The following is a 21894-nucleotide window of genomic DNA, read 5'->3' on the forward strand; positions in this document are numbered from 1 at the left end:
ATTCATTGAACAAAGTCCTCTCAGTAGAACACTCACTATTATACTCAATAAAAGCTGGTAATAAACTGACAGCAGTAAACCTCTGTAACTACAGTGTATAAGGAAAAACCTTAAAGTGGGATTAAACCCAAATTCAGCCAAAGCTCCTGATCAGCCTGTGACTGTAACTAGAAACAAAAAGGTTCATGTTGTTGTCTGAAGTTTAGCTTCAGCTCTGCCACTGTTTCTCAGCTTGAGGCAGGAATAAGTTTTCAGTTCTTCTTCTGTGACTCCAAAGTGCAAACTAAGCCTGATGTGTAAACAGGCTTAGGGGCAGGGATAGCTCAGTAGGTAGAGTGGTGGCCCCATGATCGGAAGGTTGGAGGTTCGACTCCACTGAACGGCTACTCTGAGGTACCCCTGAGCAGGGCTGGACTGGGACAAAAAATCGGCCCGGGCATTTTGACTAGAGACCGGCCCACCAAAAATGTGACGTCATTCAGCGGTAAAACTGCAAAGGATTCTGGGAACTTGTGGCAAGAGGTACTAGCGCATGCAGGCTTTCAATTGAACTCAGTTACACAGCGATAAAAAGAAACACAGAAAATGGCAAGAAGCTGTTGTATTATTAACTGCAATAGCCGGTGTTGTGCCAAAAAGTGATTTCCGGTATGTGCCAAAAACTGATTGCTGGTATTTAAATTGCTATGAGTAACTTCTTGGGCTATAATATGTGAAACATAAGTCAAATGCATCCCTCATGGATGACATAAAGTCATCTCTCCATCTCTCTCTGCTGCTCTTCTGTCTCCTGTCACAGACTTCTCCACTTTTGATGATAAATCAGGCTGGTGCAACATGTAAGGATTGGCACAATTTATTAAGATTTTGAGGAGTTTGAGAAACTAACCTTAAGCATAAAATAAAATTTACTATCAGTAACTTCATAGCACCCGCCCAGCAGTATATAAACTCCATCATGCTAGTACGCAGTACCAGTTATTCTAAGCGACTGTAAAAAGTCAGCACAACGAAAACAAACTCCAACTAAACTTGGTTTATATCTGACACAGATAGACAGCAGGTCATAACTTCTTACCTGAAGTTCAGTTCCTCTGCCACTATGACCGGCGGCCTCGGTCTCTCCTCCTCCTGCCTCCCCTTTCCCTTATCCACCTGCTGGCCTCCACCACTTGCTGATGATGCTAAATCTGTGGAAGCTATGCCATAGCTACCGCCAAACAATTTAGTTATTTTTACACATTTGGCAGCGTCTGCCTGAAGGGCTTGTTTCCTTTTGGCCCTAATTTTTTCTGCACCTCCTTTCCTTTTTTTTTTTCTCCATTTTCTTTAGTTCGTTGCTAAACAAGGGGGAGGGTGCATCCGACCTCCTCGGCTGTAATTGGTCCAGCCCAGAGTCGATCATGACCAATTGGCCAATCCAACACCTTTCATTATTTATACCCTTCCAAAAAAATCGATCAGCCCATAAAAACAAAAAATCGCCAGCGGCCCACCGGGCAAATGCCCGGTATGCCCGATGGCCAGTCCAGCTATGCCCCTGAGCAAGGTACCGTCCCTACACACTGCTCCCCGGGCGCTGCATTGGTGGCTGCCCACTGCTTGAATGGGTTAAATGCAGAGGAACTATTTCCCTATGAGGACTAACATGCACACCTTCCCCTTTTTTTTTTCCACTTTCCACTGCTGATCTTTGATTCAGCTGCTTCAGATTAATGAGTGTGTCTATCAGACTTTAGTAAACTTGTCACTTTGTGCTCTCTGACCTCCAGCTGCTGTGTTAAGAAGTGCATATTAACTATGACTGACTGTTGGCTTTATGGTTTAGTCTGCACATTTATTATCTCAGCAACTCCTTGATAAGACCAGGCTCACTCTTGAAGGTTTAGCTTTGCATGTTTAAACCTGCTTTTCTTTTTTTTCTTTTTTTTTTTCCTTTTGCACAATTTATATTTGGAGCCTATTCCTGAACCTATTTGTGTGTATCTTTTTACAATAAAATGCTTCTTCTTTAAGAACCTAAAGGTTGTTTAACTGTAACTGTATTAATATATGATCCTAAAAGAGAAAACAGTGCTTTAAATAATAACAAGAGACTGCAACTGCCTCCAAAGGGGCTGTATTAAAATTTGTTTTATTATGTTTTAATAAATACTCTGTATTGTATGTATGAAAACAATTGTTTGGTTTCTGTATTGTATTTTGATCTATTTCTGTATTTAAAAAGGATTTATGCTTGTTTTCCTTTCTGTTGAGGTGTATTTGAACAGCACTGGGAGCGGTCGTGTTCATGCAGGTCTAGTTTTACTAAAAACCTGCTGATCCAGTTCCAGAGACAAACAAACCACCTGAGATCAGCTTCAGGCATCACCAGGTAAAAAAACACTCAGAGAGCAGCTGAAGGACAAGAAACACATTTGTTTGGTATTTCTTTATGCAAACGCTGTTACTAAATCTGATAATTGACCTGCTTTAACTACAGGATGTAACAAAGAAACTGAAATTAAAATGTAACCTGCAGAGCTCCTAACAAGCCTGTGACAGTAAACAGAGCTCAGAATGGGCACATTGGGTGTCAATGTCACCTCCACCACTGCTGCACTGTTCAAAAGAGAAAGTGTTTTTTACAGAGAACAGATACCCTCTGAGCTGTTTCAAAAATATCTGCAGAGTGTTTTTCTACTGTCAAACAACTTCATGATTCAAACCTTTAAGCTCGTCTAACTGCCAGAGCACAAACTCTGGATGTTAAAAATGTGATCAGACCAGATTAATCAGTGCTTTGTTGTCAGCTTGAAACGTTTTTTTTTTCCTTCATAATTTGGCTCTCTTTGTTTTACAAGAAGCAGCCAGTTCCTCATCAAGTCTTCATTTATCAAAAGCTGCTGATGAAATACTTTAACTGAAATGTGCTTTAAAGAAAACCATGCCCCAAAAAACCAAAAGCAGGGATCATTCAGCTGGATCAGAGGAAGTTAAAGCTTGATAAGATGGTGTTAAATCTAAAATATGGTTGTGAAGCTGCAGGGGAACATCTTATTTAAATGCTCGTTTAAACTATATGTGCTTTTTCATCAGGCATCACAAGTTGAGTGAGTCGGACTGTCTCAACTCAGCCACAGCTTCGTCTCTTATAGGTCAGACGTACACTGTGTTCTGGCATTTCTACCACATGTGGCCCACACAGCACTCATTTTACACCCACTTCGTCACATCTGGCTCACACATTTCCAGAGCTATAAAGGTCTTAATGTGGGTCCCGGTTAGGCCCATGTGTGCCTGCTGTCTGGGGCTGGTTTGTATGGTTGGTGACTCTGTGACTCAAAAGGATGAAACAAAAATGTTGGTCTGGGAAAAAAAAATCTGTTTTAAAAAAAATGAGTTCTTGGTGAACTCCAGTAATTTCTTTGGAAAATACAAATAGCAAAGTCCATTTTCACTGTGTAAGAATCAAAACTGAAATGTGTTTGTTTCTAAATGTCTGCCGAGGATCTGTCAGAGACAGCAGAGATAACAAAATGGGCGCGCACACACACACGTACACAGTGTTTGTGGTTGAAGCTGTTGCACTGTGTTTTCGAGCTTGCACACTGCAGACTGAATCAGGAAGTTGCTTCGTTCACCAGACAAATAACTCATTTCACACAGACTTTAGGCTTTAAACAGCTGCAAGAGTTAAAGTAAGTGACTCAGTAAGTAAGTAACTCACAGTCCATAAAACTGGGTTAGAGAAACACAGCTTTCCAATGTTTCACTCTAAGTCTCCATAAAAGCTCAGCTTGCTCACATGACATGTCAACATCCTTTTCTTTTTCCCTAAAGGAAATATTTTATTCATGTCAAACAAAGTGAAACCCACACATGCAGAGAGCCTTCTGTTTAGGCCGACTCACAAAAAAATCCAGAGTGTCACATTTCCTCATGTCACACTCTGTGGCAAATCCCGCCCTCGGGTCTGTGTGACCAAGGCTCACATGAAGAGTGTTTATATACGGTTGTGTAATAGTGTTTGTTTGTTCTGAGTCACAGGGTGGGTTTAATGAGGCGGTGTTATGAGGGAGGAGTAGATCTCCTTTATTGGCATTTGAAGTGCACAGAGCAGAGGCTGATTGGCTCACTGAAGGAGGGCTGTGAGATGATTGGACCAGACTGATGACAACAGAAATGAGTTTTAAAGTGCGGGAAAGCCGAAGTGATGTAAACAATAGACCTGGGCCCTGTGCTTCGTACGTCGCTTACTACATCCAAGATCAAATGAAACATCCAAGACCAAATCATCGCGCTAACTCTGAGCTCGCTATTCCGGTTCCCCGAACACACCTGTTGTTGACGATTAGTATAGCTGGATGAAGTAATGTGAGATCACTGGGTGGCCCAACAGGGGCTACGCATCGATAGTAGAAACATTGATCGGCAACCCTTTGATTGGTCGGCGAAAATGTCGAAGGAGCGCGCTCAGTATTTTTCGGCAGCAGAGCAAGAACTCCTGAGTGAGGGATTTCAGGAGTTTCAGAGTTTAATTAAAACGCAAGGGAACACTGCAAAGGCTGCAAAAGCAAGGAGCGAGGGCTGGCAGAAAGTTGCTGACAAATCAAACTCGTAAGTAATTTAATAATAACAATAATAATGGAGTGGATTTATATAGCGCTTTTCAAGGCACCCAAAGCGCTTTACAATGCCACTATTCATTCACTCTCACATTCACACACTGGTGGAGGCAGCTACGGTTGTAGCCACAGCTGCCCTGGGGCAGACTGACAGAAGCCAGGCTGCCATATCGCGCCATCGGCCCCTCTGGCCAACACCAGTAGGCGGTAGGGTAGATTTATCATATCACACCATATTATCCAATATTATATTACATTATATTATATTATAATATGTTATATTATATCCCCTTTCACATTAGAGCCACAACAGGACCCACTAGAACATGGGAACAAGTAAAAGTGAAATATAAGAATATTCTACAGAATGGTAATATTTATCACTTATATTGCTTGTCGTCTCTTGGAAAGAGACCCTGGAATACTCTGTTTGTTTGTTTATAACAGCAACCAAGAAAAGGGCAGAGCAAAAACAAAGACAGGTGGTGGTCCTGCACCCCCTCGTCAACAAGTTGGTTAAGTGAATAATACCCTCACGGGAAAATCGATATCTCTCTATGAGCACACTGTCGCGCTGAGCTAAAGGATCCTGTCTGTCCCGCAATATACGCTGAATTCTGAGGACTCTCCTTATCAATCTTGCACCTTCCGCAATGGGTGGCTCGCGTATACGGACAGGACATGGCTGCGACAGGCTTCCCAAATCCACCTTCGCTTTTATAGCCGTGGTCTCTCATCTTGATTACACGAAGTAATTTACAATTACTACTCTGAAATATGAATTACATCTGTAATAATCACATACATGTAATAGAATGTTAATAGTACATTTCCCTTTTTTAGGAAATGACCTGTATGTATCTGTGTGACATCAATACAAGGATCAAATACTGCATTATCTTTGGTTACATTGATGTTATTTATTTATGGTGAAACAGTGGTGGAATATCGCTGTTGCTTTCGTATGAATGACGCGGACATACCTGCGTGGCCGCGATCTAATCCTGTTTACATAAAGTAAACCTGCTCCCGAGCAGGTTTACGCTTACGGCTCTGTTGCTATGACAGCAAGTCCCGGATGGGCTTCGGGGAACCGAACGATCCAAGATCACGTGAAATCGTCAACAATCAAATCCAGCTAACTCACTTAGCGCGGTACGAAGAACAGGCCCCTGGGCCCTGTTTCAGGAAGCCGGTTTAGAAAACTCAGAGTGAAAAACGATACTCAGGGTTGAGTAACCCCGAACTGTCCAACTCGGAATATTCCGTTTCAGAAAGGCTGATAACAATTAGTTCAATCAACGCGGAGTTGCTTTAACCCCAAGTGAAGCGCGCGCACGAGGATACATAAAGCCCTGATAAGCGGAGCACAGATTAAGCGAGTCACCATGGAGACGGAGGGAAAGAAGGCGTGGTCAATGTATTTTACAGCGCTTGAGGCCGAAATTCTGATGGCAGCATATGCCGATAACATGCAAATTCCGCAGAAAAAAGTAACACAGCCACAGCTGCAAAAGACAGGGCGCATGCATGGCAAAACATAGCCGACAGAGTCAATGCGTGAGTGTTAATATAAACATTGATCGAGGGATTTCCACCCATTTAACACGTTATTTTATCATATGTTATTTTATTTATTTTATACATTTTATTTTGTGATGTGATGTGAGCGCAGGTGCAACCCAACAGGCCCCAAACGTGCCTGGCAGCAAGTAAAAATGAAATATAAAAATATAGTCCAAACAGGTAAGGTGTAATTGTATTATGAGCCATAGTGCTTGGTCTGTTTGTCCCATGTAAATCAATTGCAGTTAGAGGCTACATTAATTTTCTTTCTGTAAGCACTTATTGAAATTATCTGAGCACATTACAAGTACATATTTGCTTACTCTGTATGCTCAAATGTGACCCGTTATAGCCAACAGAAAAAAAGCGGAGGCCCGAAAAACAGGTGGGGGTCCTCCACCACCACCACTCACAGAGGCTGAGCAGTTGGCCCTCAGCCAAAACAGTGGGCGCCCTGTGGCCGAAGGCATCTCTGCGGGGACATCCTCTGAGGCAATAACCCCGCAAGACACAAGTGCCTACATAGGGGGTAACTTCAAAATAATACATGATGTGCATACATCCTTTCTTCACAGTCACCTTTGCAGTGCTACTCATTCATTTGATAAACTCTTTACCATAATGGATTATTTTGTAGTGAAGTTATTTTCCTACTGATTTTGCCTTCCCTCAGTCTTGGTTGTCTTTGAGAGCATAATGACAATGAAGTGTAAGGTGATTGGTATGTTTGTTAATTAGTGTGAATGCTTGAAAAGCATTCACAGTATTGTTCTTCTAATCTTTATTATTATATTTAGTGTGAATGCTTGAAAAGCATTCACAGTATTGTTCTTCTAATCTTTATTATTAGTGTGAATGCTTGAAAAGCATTCACAGTATTGTTATTCGAATCTTTATTATTATTATTATTATATTTTATCTATTCCGTACGTTTTTTGTAATCCTACTCCTTCAAAACCGTTCAACTTAGAAAAACCATTCAAACACCGTTAGATTCCTATTCTTTTGGACAACACTGCTTCTATTTTTCATATTTTTAACATTTATATTTTTAATTTTATTCAACTTTATTCAACAAAAATTTATAATGTATTTCAATGGGGAGACCCTTCAAATCCTCATTCAACTTACTCATTTTTAAACTCTTACTACTTCCACATACATTGACATAGAGCCACCATTCAAACTTTAAAACGAAGACAAGACATTCAACTATTCAACTTGTATTTATCTTTTCAATATCTATTATACTTTTTCTTCAGTTCCAGTTTAAGTTTCATGATGTTTTTTCACCCGTTTCAGAGTTTATAATGGGTGTGTATGGGACGGAATGTTGGGGCTAGAGTGAGGCAGCTCAACTGCTAGAGTGAGAGGAGCAAAAAAATTAATCTTAAAATCTTTTTTAAAACTGCTGCTGTGTCCGCAGCGTTTGCTCTACAGGTATGATTTTACCCTCAAAACGTAGCCATCGCTGTCCTCTTTCATCCAATGTGTTTACTATTGTCCTAGGTGTTATGGTTCTTTCATAAATGTCACCAATGCACAGCCTCCTCCCTCCAACTCTTCCATAGACTCTAATGTTAAAATGGCTCAGAAGGTTCGTTTGAAAATCAGAAGAGCATGGTGTCTTTCCACTGTCACCACGTCCATATAATAAACTCCACAGGCATGAAAACTGAGAATTCAGTAGACTAGACATTGCTGTCACTCACGGTGAAAGAATTTTGTCAATACGACCTATACTTTTCATTTGGGAACGATTTGTTTCGGCCTGACTTTTCTGTTCATTTTAAGCAGCAAAAGTGAGGCGCATGTCTGTGTCCGTGTGTATGGAGCCATTGGGTGCGGTCACTATAGCAACCAGGCTCACACCTGCCTGCTTAACGAGCTCTGCCTGCCACTGTACCAAGATTCATCTTAAGCACTTCTCTTTCAACTGCTGCTGTGTCCACAGTGTTACAGCCATCATTTTACCCTCAAATTGTCGCCATTATTGTTCTCTTTCCAACACCGTATCTTTCAAAGCTCAGGCATTTAAACTTTTTAAACTGTGTGGATCAAAGTGGAGGGATCACATTTGAGTCATTCAGTGATTCAGAGAATATGACCTTTTAATATTCATTCAGATGTTTTCTGACTCTAAATGTTCTTTTCTCATTTCTTAGGGTTTTCTAATTTACATTTAAAACATTTTCAGTTTTTTTCCAACTCCTTCTGTGTAACCTTCAGCTTTTAGCAGTTCAGCACCTTTGTTTTCAGGTTAAATTCGTTTTTTTTTTTTGTTTTTTTTTAATCTCATTCAATATTTTTAACTCAAAATTCAGCAATTAATTCATTTCAGTGCATACATTCAGATTCAAGCATTCACACTGCAGTTTCTTCAGAAAATGCACTTTCTAGTTATTTTTTCCTATTCCGTACGTTTTTCGCCGACTATCTCCTTCAAAACCGTTCAACTTAGAAAAACCATTCAAACACCATTAGATTCCTCTTCTTTTGGAATGGTGTGCTTCTACTTTTCTCATTTTTAACATTTATATTTTTAATTTTATTCAACTTTATTCAACAAAAATTTCCCATGTATTTCAATGGGGAGACCCTTCAAATTCTCATTCAACTTACTCATTTTTAAACTCTTACTACTTCAACATACATTCACATAGAGCCACCATTCAAACTTTAAAACGAAGACAAGACATTCAACTATTCAACTTGTATTTATCTTTTCAATATCTATTATACTTTTTCTTCAGTTCCAGTTTAAGTTTCATGATGTTTTTTCACCCGTTTCAGAGTTTATAATGGGTGTGTATGGGACGGAATGTTGGGGCTAGAGTGAGGCAGCTCAACTGCTAGAGTGAGAGGAGCAAAAAAATTAATCTTAAAATCTTTTTTAAAACTGCTGCTGTGTCCGCAGCGTTTGCTCTACAGGTATGATTTTACCCTCAAAACGTAGCCATGGCTGTCCTCTTTCATCCAATGTGTTTACTATTGTACTAGGTGTTATGGTTCTTTCATAAATGTCACCAATGCACAGCCTCCTCCCTCCAACTCTTCCATAGACTCTAATGTTAAAATGGCTCAGAAGGTTCGTTTGAAAATCAGAAGAGCATGGTGTCTTTCCACTGTCACCACGTCCATATAATAAGCTCCACAGGCATGAAAACTGAGAATTAGGTAGACTAGACATTGCTGTCGCTCACGGTGAAAGAATTTTGTCAATACGACTTTTACTTTTCATTTGGGAGCGATTTGTTTCGGCCTGACTTTTCTGTTCATTTTAAGCAGCAAAAGTGAGGTGCATGTCTGTGTACGTGTGTATGGAGCCATTGGGTGCGGTCACTATAGCAACCAGGCTCACACCTGCCTGCTTAACGAGCTCTCTCTGCCACTCTGCCAAAATTCATCTTAAACACTTCTCTTTCAACTGCTGCTGTGTCCACAGTGTCACAGCCATCATTTTACCCTCAAAACGTCGCCATCGTTGTTCTTTTTCCAACATCTTGTCTTTCAAAGCTCAGAGATGTAAACTTTTTAAACTGTGTGGGTCCAAGTGGAGGGATCACATTTTAGTCATTCAGTGATTCAAAGAATATGACCTTTTAATATTCTTTCAGATGTTTTCTGACTCTAAATGTTCTTTTCTCATTTCTTAGGTTTTTCTAATTTACAATTAAAACATTTTCAGCTTTTTTCCAACTTCTTCTTCTGTGTAACCTTCAGCTTTTAGCAGTTCAGCACTTTTGTTTTTAGGTTAAATTCGGGGTTTTTTTTTTATCTCATTCAAGATTTTTAACTTAAATTCAGTAACTAATTCATTTCAGTGCATACATTCAGATTCAAGCATTCACACTGCAGTTTCTTCAGAAAATGCACTTTCTAGTTATTATTTTTTCCTATTCCGTACGTTTTTCGCCGACTATCTCCTTCAAAACCGTTCAACTTAGAAAAACCATTCAAACACCATTAGATTCCTCTTCTTTTGGAATGGTGTGCTTCTACTTTTCTCATTTTTAACATTTATATTTTTAATTTTATTCAACTTTATTCAACAAAAATTTCCCATGTATTTCAATGGGGAGACCCTTCAAATTCTCATTCAACTTACTCATTTTTAAACTCTTACTACTTCAACATACGTTCACATAGAGCCACCATTCAAACTTTAAAACGAAGACAAGACATTCAACTATTCAACTTGTATTTATCTTTTCAATATCTATTATACTTTTTCTTCAGTTCCAGTTTAAGTTTCATGATGTTTTTTCACCCGTTTCAGAGTTTATAATGGGTGTGTATGGGACGGAATGTTGGGGCTAGAGTGAGGCAGCTCAACTGCTAGAGTGAGAGGAGCAAAAAAATTAATCTTAAAATCTTTTTTAAAACTGCTGCTGTGTCCGCAGCGTTTGCTCTACAGGTATGATTTTACCCTCAAAACGTAGCCATGGCTGTCCTCTTTCATCCAATGTGTTTACTATTGTACTAGGTGTTATGGTTCTTTCATAAATGTCACCAATGCACAGCCTCCTCCCTCCAACTCTTCCATAGACTCTAATGTTAAAATGGCTCAGAAGGTTCGTTTGAAAATCAGAAGAGCATGGTGTCTTTCCACTGTCACCACGTCCATATAATAAGCTCCACAGGCATGAAAACTGAGAATTAGGTAGACTAGACATTGCTGTCGCTCACAGTGAAAGAATTTTGTCAATACGACTTTTACTTTTCATTTGGGAGCGATTTGTTTCGGCCTGACTTTTCTGTTCATTTTAAGCAGCAAAAGTGAGGTGCATGTCTGTGTACGTGTGTATGGAGCCATTGGGTGCGGTCACTATAGCAACCAGGCTCACACCTGCCTGCTTAACGAGCTCTCTCTGCCACTCTGCCAAAATTCATCTTAAACACTTCTCTTTCAACTGCTGCTGTGTCCACAGTGTTAAAGCCATCATTTTACCCTCAAAACGTCGCCATCGTTGTTCTTTTTCCAACATCTTGTCTTTCAAAGCTCAGAGATGTAAACTTTTTAAACTGTGTGGGTCCAAGTGGAGGGATCACATTTTAGTCATTCAGTGATTCAAAGAATATGACCTTTTAATATTCTTTCAGATGTTTTCTGACTCTAAATGTTCTTTTCTCATTTCTTAGGTTTTTCTAATTTACAATTAAAACATTTTCAGCTTTTTTCCAACTTCTTCTTCTGTGTAACCTTCAGCTTTTAGCAGTTCAGCACTTTTGTTTTTAGGTTAAATTCGGGTTTTTTTTTTATCTCATTCAAGATTTTTAACTTAAATTCAGTAACTAATTCATTTCAGTGCATACATTCAGATTCAAGCATTCACACTGCAGTTTCTTCAGAAAATGCACTTTCTAGTTAGTGTGAATGCTTGAAAAGCATTCACAGTATTGTTCTTCTAATCTTTATTCTATTTTATTCTTCCGTACGTTTTTTGAAAGCCTACTCCTTCAAAACCGTTCAACTTAGAAAAACCATTCAAACATCGTTAGATTCCTATTATTTTGGACATGACTGCTTCTATTTTTCTCATTTTTAACATTTATATTTTTAATTTTATTCAACTTTATTCAACAAAAATTTCCCATGTATTTCAATGGGGAGACCCTTCAAATTCTCATTCAACTTACTCATTTTTAAACTCTTACTACTTCCACATACATTGACATAGAGCCACCATTCAAACTTTAAAACGAAGACAAGACATTCAACTATTCAACTTGTATTTATCTTTTCAATATCTATTATACTTTTTCTTCAGTTCCAGTTTAAGTTTCATGATGTTTTTTCACCCGTTTCAAAATTTATAATGGGTGTGTATGGGACGGAATGTTGGGGCTAGAGTGAGACAGCTCAACTGCTAGAGTGAGAGGAGCAAAAAAATTAATCTTAAAATATTTTTTAAAACTGCTGCTGTGTCCGCAGCGTTTGCTCTACAGGTATGATTTTACCCTCAAAACGTAGCCATGGCTGTCCTCTTTCATCCAATGTGTTTACTATTGTCCTAGGTGTTATGGTTCTTTCATAAATGTCACCAATGCACAGCCTCCTCCCTCCAACTCTTCCATAGACTCTAATGTTAAAATGGCTCAGAAGGTTCGTTTGAAAATCAGAAGAGCATGGTGTCTTTCCACTGTCACCACGTCCATATAATAAACTCCACAGACATGAAAACTGAGAATTAGGTAGACTAGACATTGCTGTCGCTCACGGTGAAAGAATTTTGTCAATACGACTTTTACTTTTCATTTGGGAGCGATTTGTTTCGGCCTGACTTGTCTGTTCATTTTAAGCAGCAAAAGTGAGGTGCATGTCTGTGTACGTGTGTATGGAGCCCTTGGGTGCAGTCACTATAGCAACCAGGCTCACACCTGCCTGCTTAACGAGCTCTCTCTCTCACTCTGCCAAGATTCATCTTAAACACTTCTCTTTCAACTGCTGCTGTGTCCACAGTGTTACAGCCATCATTTTACCCTCAAAACGTCGCCATCGTTGTTCTTTTTCCAACATCTTGTCTTTCAAAGCTCAGAGATGTAAACTTTTTAAACTGTGTGGGTCCAAGTGGAGGGATCACATTTTAGTCATTCAGTGATTCAAAGAATATGACCTTTTAATATTCTTTCAGATGTTTTCTGACTCTAAATGTTCTTTTCTCATTTCTTAGGTTTTTCTAATTTACAATTAAAACATTTTCAGCTTTTTTCCAACTTCTTCTTCTGTGTAACCTTCAGCTTTTAGCAGTTCAGCACTTTTGTTTTCAGGTTAAATTCGGGTTTTTTTTTTTATCTCATTCAAAATTTTTAACTTAAATTCAGTAATTATTTCATTTCAATGCATACATTCAGATTCAAGCATTCACACTGCAGTTTCTTCAGAAAATGCACTTTCTAGTTTATTATTATTATCTATTCCGTACGTTTTTTGAAAGCCAACTCCTTCAAAACCGTTCAACTTAGAAAAACCATTCAAACACCGTTAGATTCCTATTCTTTTGGACAACATTGCTTCTATTTTTCTCATTTTTAACATTTATATTTTTAATTTTATTCAACTTTTTTCAACAAAAATTTATAATGTATTTCAATGGGGAGACCCTTCAAATTCTCATTCAACTTCATCCTCTTTAAACTGTATCTACTTCCACATACATTGACATAGAGCCACCATTCAAACTTTAAAACGAAGACAAGACATTCAACTATTCAACTTGTATTTATCTTTTCAATATCTATTATACTTTTTCTTCAGTTCCAGTTTAAGTTTCATGATGTTTTTTCACCCGTTTCAGAGTTTATAATGGGTGTGTATGGGACGGAATGTTGGGGCTAGAGTGAGGCAGCTCAACTGCTAGAGTGAGAGGAGCAAAAAAATTAATCTTAAAATCTTTTTTAAAACTGCTGCTGTGTCCGCAGCATTTGCTCTACAGGTATGATTTTACCCTCAAAATGTAGCCATCGCTGTCCTCTTTCATCCAATGTGTTTACTATTGTACTAGGTGTTATGGTTCTTTCATAAATGTCACCAATGCACAGCCTCCTCCCTCCAACTCTTCCATAGACTCTAATGTTAAAATCGCTCAGAAGGTTGGTTTGAAAATCAGAAGAGCATGGTGTCTTTCCACTGTCACCATGTCCATATAATAAACTCCACAGGCATGAAAACTGAGAATTCAGTAGACTAGAAGCTGCTGTCGCTCACGGTGAAAGAATTTTGTCAATACGACTTTTACTTTTCATTTGGGAACGATTTGTTTCGGCCTGACTTTTCTGTTCATTTTAAGCAGCAAAAGTGAGGCGCATGTCTGTGTACGTGTGTATGGAGCCATTGGGTGCGGTCACTATAGCAACCAGGCTCACACCTGCCTGCTTAACGAGCTCTGCCTGCCACTGTACCAAGATTCATCTTAAGCACTTCTCTTTCAACTGTTGCTGTGTCCACAGTGTTACAGCCATCATTTTACCCTCAAAACGTCGCCATTATTGTTCTCTTTCCAACACCGTGTCTTTCAAAGCTCAGGCATTTAAACTTTTTAAACTGTGTGGATCAAAGTGGAGGGATCACATTTTCTTCATTCAGTGATTCAAAGAATATGACCTTTTAATATTCATTCAGATGTTTTCTGACTCTAAATGTTCTTTTCTCATTTCTTAGGGTTTTCTAATTTACATTTAAAGCATTTTCAGCTTTTTTCCAACTTCTTCTTCTGTGTAACCTTCAGCTTTTAGCAGTTCAGCACCTTTGTTTTCAGGTTAAATTTGATTTTTTGATTTTTTTTTTAATTTCATTCAATATTTTTAACTCAAAATTCAGCAATTAATTCATTTCAGTGCATACATTCAGATTCAAGCATTCACACTGCAGTTTCTTCAGAAAATGCACTTTCTAGTTGCCATTTGGTCCCTTGTAAGTTATAAGTGACCTGTATAAACCTCATATTCTATCAGTTGATGGTGATGGTGTACTGCATCTGGTGCAGCCTCCTGTTGAGCCAGACCAACATGCAGTTGTGAGTAATACTCCACAGATTATATGAGTTTACAGTAGAACAGCAATGTTGTTTATTTCTTTACTACAGGAAAATAATGAAGAAACATTGACAGCTGTTACAGAGGAGGAAGCAACAGAGACACTTTATGAGGTTTACATCTTTTAATACTTTGTGTACAGGAAATACAGGCGACCAATAAAGCCAGTTGAACAAAAAATCTGTTTATTCTTCTTTCAACATGTTGAGGTGATGGGTCAAAAGAAATGATTGTGACATATGGTGTCTCTGACTGCTCTTCCATCTTGTATGTCCGTGGGAGGGTCAGGATGTTCATGGTTTGGATCACTGCTGATGTTTGGTTCAGAAGGACAGTGTTCTCCTCTAATTGTGGCAATGTTGTGAAGAATCACACATGCCACAATAATGTCACATGCCCTTTCTGGGGTGACCCTGAGTCTTTGCAGGCACTGGAACCGGGCCTTAAGCATTCCGATAGTCATTTCAATTCTGGCTCTTGTCCTGCAATTAGCCAGATTATATCGCTGCTGTGGGCCCGGTTCAGGGTCAGGGTAAGGGGTAAGCAAATAGGGTAAACATGGATACCCCCTATCACCAAGCAAGTAGCCAGTGAACTCTCCTAAGACAGAAGGATACACTTCAGTTCAAATGTCCCTGAAGCAATTGGTCTTTATATATTTTAAAGTATTCTCAACTCACCATGTCCAAATTTTGTGCTCAGTGTACATTCACGGAATATTTGTGAGTCATGGACAGAGCCTGGCCACTTGGCTTCCACATTTGTGATAATGTTGGCAGCATCACATATGATCTTCACAGTGCAGAGAACACAAATTAGCATCCATTACTATAATGAAATAATTTGTTAGTGTGAAATGCTACAGGGAACTATGTACCTGTACATTAATGCTGTGGAAAGACTTCCTGTTCACATAGTCTCCTTCATTTACTGAAGGAGCAATGATTGGAATGTGAGTACCATCTGTACAGCCAATCACGCCTGGGAACCCTGAAAATAAATGTAAAATTTAAGTAGTAGTTCAAGTATCACCACATCATAAATTAAGTTTTGGTCATCCTGATACCTGCAATTTTGTGGCATCCCTCTTTGATGAATCTTGTGGGTCTATGACCGGGGAACATCACAGACGAGTGCAGGAGACGTTTCAGTGCAACTGTAACATTCCTGACTGCCCGACAGACGGTAGCCTTGGAAACGTGCTCAGCGTCACCAATATTATACAGAAAGCTCCCGTTTGCAAAAAACCAAAGTGCAATACAAATAATATGTAATGAACTGAGAGCATGTCCGCGATGTGTCACATGCGTAATATATGGCCTGAGGATGTTATCCAAATAACTTATAGATTGTGCTGAGAAACGGTAACGTTCGCACAGGAAATCATCAGGAAATGATAAAATGTCCAAACGCGCTCTGATCACTCTCTCCCGGCGGGGAGCTCTGCGGAGAATTTGGGCTTCAACATCTACTGGCTCTTCAAGGAAGGGGCACGCCATGTCCGACACTTCCTACTGTCAGGTTTCCGACAAAGGGGCGGAGACAGTCAGGGTTAGTTGTAGTAAACCTGCTAGGGGGCAGGTTAGCTTCACGGCGTGTGTCGTCATAGTAACTCACTCAGGCTTCAGCTGAACTCGCTTTGTGAAACCGAAAACCCAGAGTTTTCGTTAACTCAGGGTATACTTACTCAGTTTTTCCACTAAACCGGCTTCCTGAAACAGGGCCCAGAAGCCCAAAAACAAATACAGCTCTGCCTTATGAACTCTTTCATAGGTTCAACTCAAAACAATATCAGGATCCTGTGTTCAGGGGGATGTTATAAACAGTTTCCTGTTCCTGTTTCCTGCTGTGAGGTCCGTGTAATTTCTGCAAATACTCTGTGCGCTCTATTGGCAAAAACAAATAAAAATATTTGATAGAGAGAGCTGAGGTTGTGGTTGTTTCACATCACTGATGTTTATCAGTGTGGAACTTGAGTTTAACTGTGTTGTAGGATTGTGGGGTGCACTTGGAGTCCTCTAAAACAGTCGCACAGACCCACATGGACACCTTGATGATTTAATTTCTAAAAACTTTTTAAAAACGTTGTATAATTAGGAGAAGAAGGTGCTGCTTGGTAGAATATGAGTGTGTGTTAATACCTCAGAAGGACAAGCTGGAGTTTAACCCTGACTGTGTATCTGTGTACAAAACACAGACTCTGAGGGCTTCAGTCCACAGAGCTGGAAACATCTGAAGTGGACCAGGTGGAGGCTCAGCAGCCTATTCATGGTTACAGGTCATGTGATGTCCTTCACAGCAGGTAAACTGGTTTGAGGTGTGTCTATTTCAACCTTGTGTCTAAAGGTTATCCTAAATTCTTAACTTATTTTATGAACAATTTGATGTCAGTCCAGTTTGATTTATAAAGCCCCAAATCACAAGAACAGTCACCTCAAGGTGCTTTGCACTGTAAGATAAAGACCGTACAATAACACAACGAGCACTTGGTGACGGTTGGAAGAAAAAACTCCCATTTAGCAGAAAGAAACCTTAGAGTCACATTAATGGACAGGCAACCATCTGCTGTGAGCAGTCAAAGGTGAGGAGGAGGATAACAGGACAAGCATTGTGGGTATAAGGTGTCACCTGCTTCTGTTTGATGTCTTCAACGTCAAATACTCCCAGCAGTCTCACGTGTCAGAGTCTGCTGTTTTCTGTGTCTCTGAGAATTTTCATTTACAAACTGCAAACAAACTAGAAACTTCAAATTAGAGTAAACATAAACCAAAGATAGATGAGGGAAGTTTATCATACTGTAAGTTTAAAAATATTTGTTCCTGTCATTCAGCAGAACAGGGAAGTAAAAGCTTCTGTAATCAGTAAAGGGGGAAATCTGCTGTTGCTGTTAAAGGAAGTTTAGTCATAGCAATCCTCTAACATTAGCTACTTAGAGACTGAAACCTGAGAGCAGAGCACACATATCTCTGATATGTGTGCTCTAAACTGTGGCAACGAGAGGAGAAACTTTGAATGTCAAATGTGCATGCAAAGTTTCTGCTCTCATGTTTCCTCTCTTTGATGGCTCTGTGAAGTCTGTGAGTAAAAAACACCAAATGAGTTTAAAGGAAGCTGTTTGGGAGTCTGGGGATTTTATTGATCTTTGTCAGTTAATATGAAATAAAACTCAAAGAGAGGGAAAATGAAAGCTATGCATTAAGTTTTGTTTTACGAGAAAGAGAAAGCCACGCCCACCAGCAGTTTTGTTTATCAGTGGAAAGTTTCCAAAATTTATTCTGTGATTTTACTCGTTTTAGACATTTTAATGATATAAGGAACATTATGCATGAGTCAGATGGATGAACAGAAGCTTCGCTGCAGGTTTTTCTCTGTTTAATATGTAGATAAAAGTGAATCACTTAAAAGAAATGACCTCATTACACAAATAAACCAGCAGGAGCTTTGGGGCCCTCTGGAGGTCAGATTTATACACTGAGGCTGCTCTTATGAACAGGACGCATATTTATTCATGGACTTTAATATTTATGTTAGAAATTGTCTTAAATCATATTTATAAACCCAGAGTTTTGACTTATAGGAGTGTCTGAACGTGTTTATTGTTGGGAACTATCAGGAAGCATTCATCAGCACTGACACATAATCACCTGTAATCGTGTCTCATCATGTCTGGAATGCAGTTCAGCCGTTTCTTAGAAACTTCTGAGAAGTTATGATGTTGACTTTCAGTTTGAGCGTCCTGTTTAGATCTAATCTCTCCTTTGACTGCCTCCTCCCTCCGCTGTATATAAATGTATAACCTTTATTTGTATGTCTTTCTCTCACAGTCAGAGCAGATATTTTAAAGATGTTTTAAACACGTTCCTGGATTCATCTACAGCAGGAGCTGAAGCTGGCTGAGCTGTTACTGTGGGAGCGTTTAGCTGGAATTCAAAGAACTGAAACTCTTGTCCTTCACATGTTACTGCTAATCTGGATTATTGCTATTATATAATTGGTGTGAGTGTTTATAACATTTAGTGTCTGATGGATCTTTGCAGAGGACACAGCAGAAGCAAATTTTCTGCTTAATATTCACTGATTGCTTTACTTCTCAGTTTATTGATCCACTGTAATGTGGATTTTTTTTGCTCTCTATCAGCTCATATTTACAAATTTCCTCATTTTCTTTTTACCTCTCAATAAAGGTCAGAGGTCACAGTGAAAGCCTTCAGGTGTTGTTGGGTTGACAGAATCTCCTGTGCTGCCACCTGCTGTTGAAGAACTGTCAGAGGGCTTCATACACCAATCACTATAAACATGTTATTAAATTATAACCTTGATGACGTAAACTACACACACACAACAGAAAAACAAAAACAAAACTCCTACATGAATATGAAAGAGGTTTGAAAGATGTCAAGGACTTGTTTTACTGAATGGAAAGTTATTACTGCTGACATCATGCTGACGCTCTAACCTTCAGTTTCACCCAGTGGTTCAACGTCATGCATTTTTCTCCTCTAATAATAGAATCAGATGAGTTACTGAAAACAATGTTGTACGTGTTTTTTTTCAACAGTGGGTCTTCTATGACCTTCTATGAGGTATCAGTTTAAGAGGTGACTTGAACTCATACGTCACAAATATTTCCTTCAAATGATGATGACTCAATAGACTCAATAATGCATTCAAGATGAACAAGATTTCTTTAAGCTTATCAGAAAAAGGATAAGAGCAGAGATCTCGCTGAAACAGACCTCAGGTGTCAAGTCCAGCAGGGAGACAGAAATCCACTGATGACCAGGTGAACGTGGATATTTAACCCTCCTGCCATCCTTTAAAAAACCCACACCCATCACCATAGGGACCATTCTCAGCCACGCCCAAAAACGCTATAAAAAGACCATATATCCATATTTTATTCCACTTTAAATTAGCCAACCTTGTAAAACTACTTCTCCCTGAAATATTCATGTAAAGTTATAATTATATTTTCGTTGTTTCAACCCTCGTCAATAGCTTCAATGCTAACATGTTAAATGTAATGGACACTATTGCTCCCATTAAGGTGAAGGTTATCTCTGGAAGGAAAAAGTCTCCATGGAGAAACTCCACACTGGTGAAAAATGAAAAAAGAGAGTGTAGGAAAGCTGAGCGCAGATGGAGAAAAACAAACCTCCAGGTTCATTATGACATTTATAAAGAGAAACTTCACAATTATAATTTACAACTGAGGAATGCAAGGAGGTCCTACTTCTCTGACATCATCACTAAAAACAGCCATAATGCTTGGGTCTTATTTTCTACAGTTGACAGGCTAACAAACCCCCCTGTGTCAGTGGCAGCTGAACTTCATTCGACCATGGCCTGCAATGACTTTGCCAAATTCTTCACTGAAAAAATCCAAAAAATTAGACAAGCAATTGGTACATCAACAGCAGATCCAGGATATGTACTGTGTCCACCAAAAAACTGTTTAAACACCATGAAACAGTTTCAACCTATTAACAGCAAAGACCTGGAGGACATCTTAGGTCAACTGAACTCCTCCTCCTGCTGTTTAGATGTCCTGCCAACAAGTTTTTTCAAAAAGGTCTCAAAGACTTTAGAGTCAGACCTGTTACAGATCGTCAACTTTTCTTTATTATCAGGTGTGTTTCCAGAATCACTAAAAACTGCTGTAATCAAACCTATACTGAAAAAGGACAATCTTGACAAGACACAAATGAACAACTACAGGCCGATCTCAAATCTCCCGTTTTTAAGTAAGATCATTGAAAAAGCAGTTTCTCAACAGCTCAGTTACTTCTTAAAACAGAATAATTGCTACGATGCCTTCCAGTCAGGTTTTAGACAGAACCACAGCACTGAAACCGCTCTGACCAAAGTGTTTAATGACATATGTCTGAATACAGACAGTGGAAAAATGTCAGTCCTAGTTTTACTGGATCTCAGTGCAGCATTTGATACAGTTGACCACAACATATTACTCAAACGACTGGAGAACTGGACAGGTCTTTCAGGAACTGTACTAAACTGGTTCAAGACATACGTAGAAAACAGGAAATACTTTGTATCAATAGGTAACTTCACATCTGAGCAGACAAGTATCACATGTGGAGTTCCCCAAGGTTCCATCTTGGGACCCCTTCTGTTTAACATCTACATGCTCCCACTGGCACAGATTATAAACAACAACAAAATAAACTATCACAGCTATGCAGATGACACACAAATATATATCACAATGTCACCAGGAGACCGAGGCCCTGTACAGGCTCTTGGTAAATGCATTGAGGAAATCAATGACTGGTTGTGCCACAATTTTCTCCAGCTAAACAAAAACAAAACTGAGGTAATAGTCTTTGGCGCCAAAGAAAAACGATTACAGGTCACCAGAGAACTTCAATCTATACATCTAAAAACCACAAACCAGGCGAGAAATTTGGGTGTAGTGATGGATGCAGACCTAAACTTAGAAAAACACATTAAGACAATAACAAAGTCAGCTTACTATCACCTCAAGAATATATCAAGGATAAAAGATCTGATGTCTCAACAGGACCTGGAAAAACTAGTCCATGCATTCATCTTTAGTAGGCTTGATTACTGTAACAGCATCTTTACAGGTCTACCTAAAAAATCAGTCAGACAACTACAGCTCATTCAGAACTCTGCTGCTCGAGTCCTCACTAAGACCAAAAAAGTGGACCACATCAGTCCAGCTCTGAGGTCCTTACACTGGCTGCCTGTCCGTCAGAGGACAGACTTTAAAGTTCTGATGCTGGCCTATAAAGCTCTGAATGGTTTAGGACCAAAATACATCAATGACCTCCTGACCCAGTATGAACCATCCAGATCCCTCAGGTCATCTGGATCCGGTCTTTTATCAGTTCCCAGAGTCAGAACCAGACACGGAGAAGCTGCATTCAGCTTTTATGCTCCTTATATCTGGAACAAACTCCCAGAAAGCCTCAGATCAGCTGAAACACTCAGTTTATTTAAATCCAGGTTGAAGACTCACCTGTTCTCAGCTGCATTTGAATAAAGCACCAAATCCACACTTTAAGCTTAAATTTCAAAACTTACATTTAACTACTGATTTTATCTACTGTTCTGATTTAATCTGTTTTGATTTTATATACTGTTGTTTGTTTGTTTGTTAGTTAGTTAGTTTATTTGCTTGTTTTAATCAATTTTAAATCAT

The 21894-nt window shown here is 39.2% G+C and overlaps 1 protein-coding gene and 1 long non-coding RNA gene across 2 annotated transcripts in view; one reads left to right on the forward strand and one right to left on the reverse strand.

The window, feature by feature from the left end:
* The window catches only part of LOC309695373 (programmed cell death 1 ligand 1-like), a 241112-nt gene that overhangs the window by 173789 nt on the left and 45429 nt on the right, over window positions 1-21894 (forward strand). The gene's annotated exons all lie outside the window — the stretch shown is intronic.
* Window positions 14631-15823, reverse strand: LOC309696698. The gene is made up of 3 exons (XR_014273624.1): window positions 15586-15823; window positions 15389-15500; window positions 14631-15308 (listed from the first exon to the last, which is right to left on the reverse strand). It is a non-coding gene; the product is annotated as an uncharacterized lncRNA (long non-coding RNA).

Source organism: Aulonocara stuartgranti (assembly GCF_965226115.1).
Source record: "Aulonocara stuartgranti genome assembly, chromosome: 3".
NCBI lineage: Eukaryota > Metazoa > Chordata > Actinopteri > Cichliformes > Cichlidae > Aulonocara > Aulonocara stuartgranti.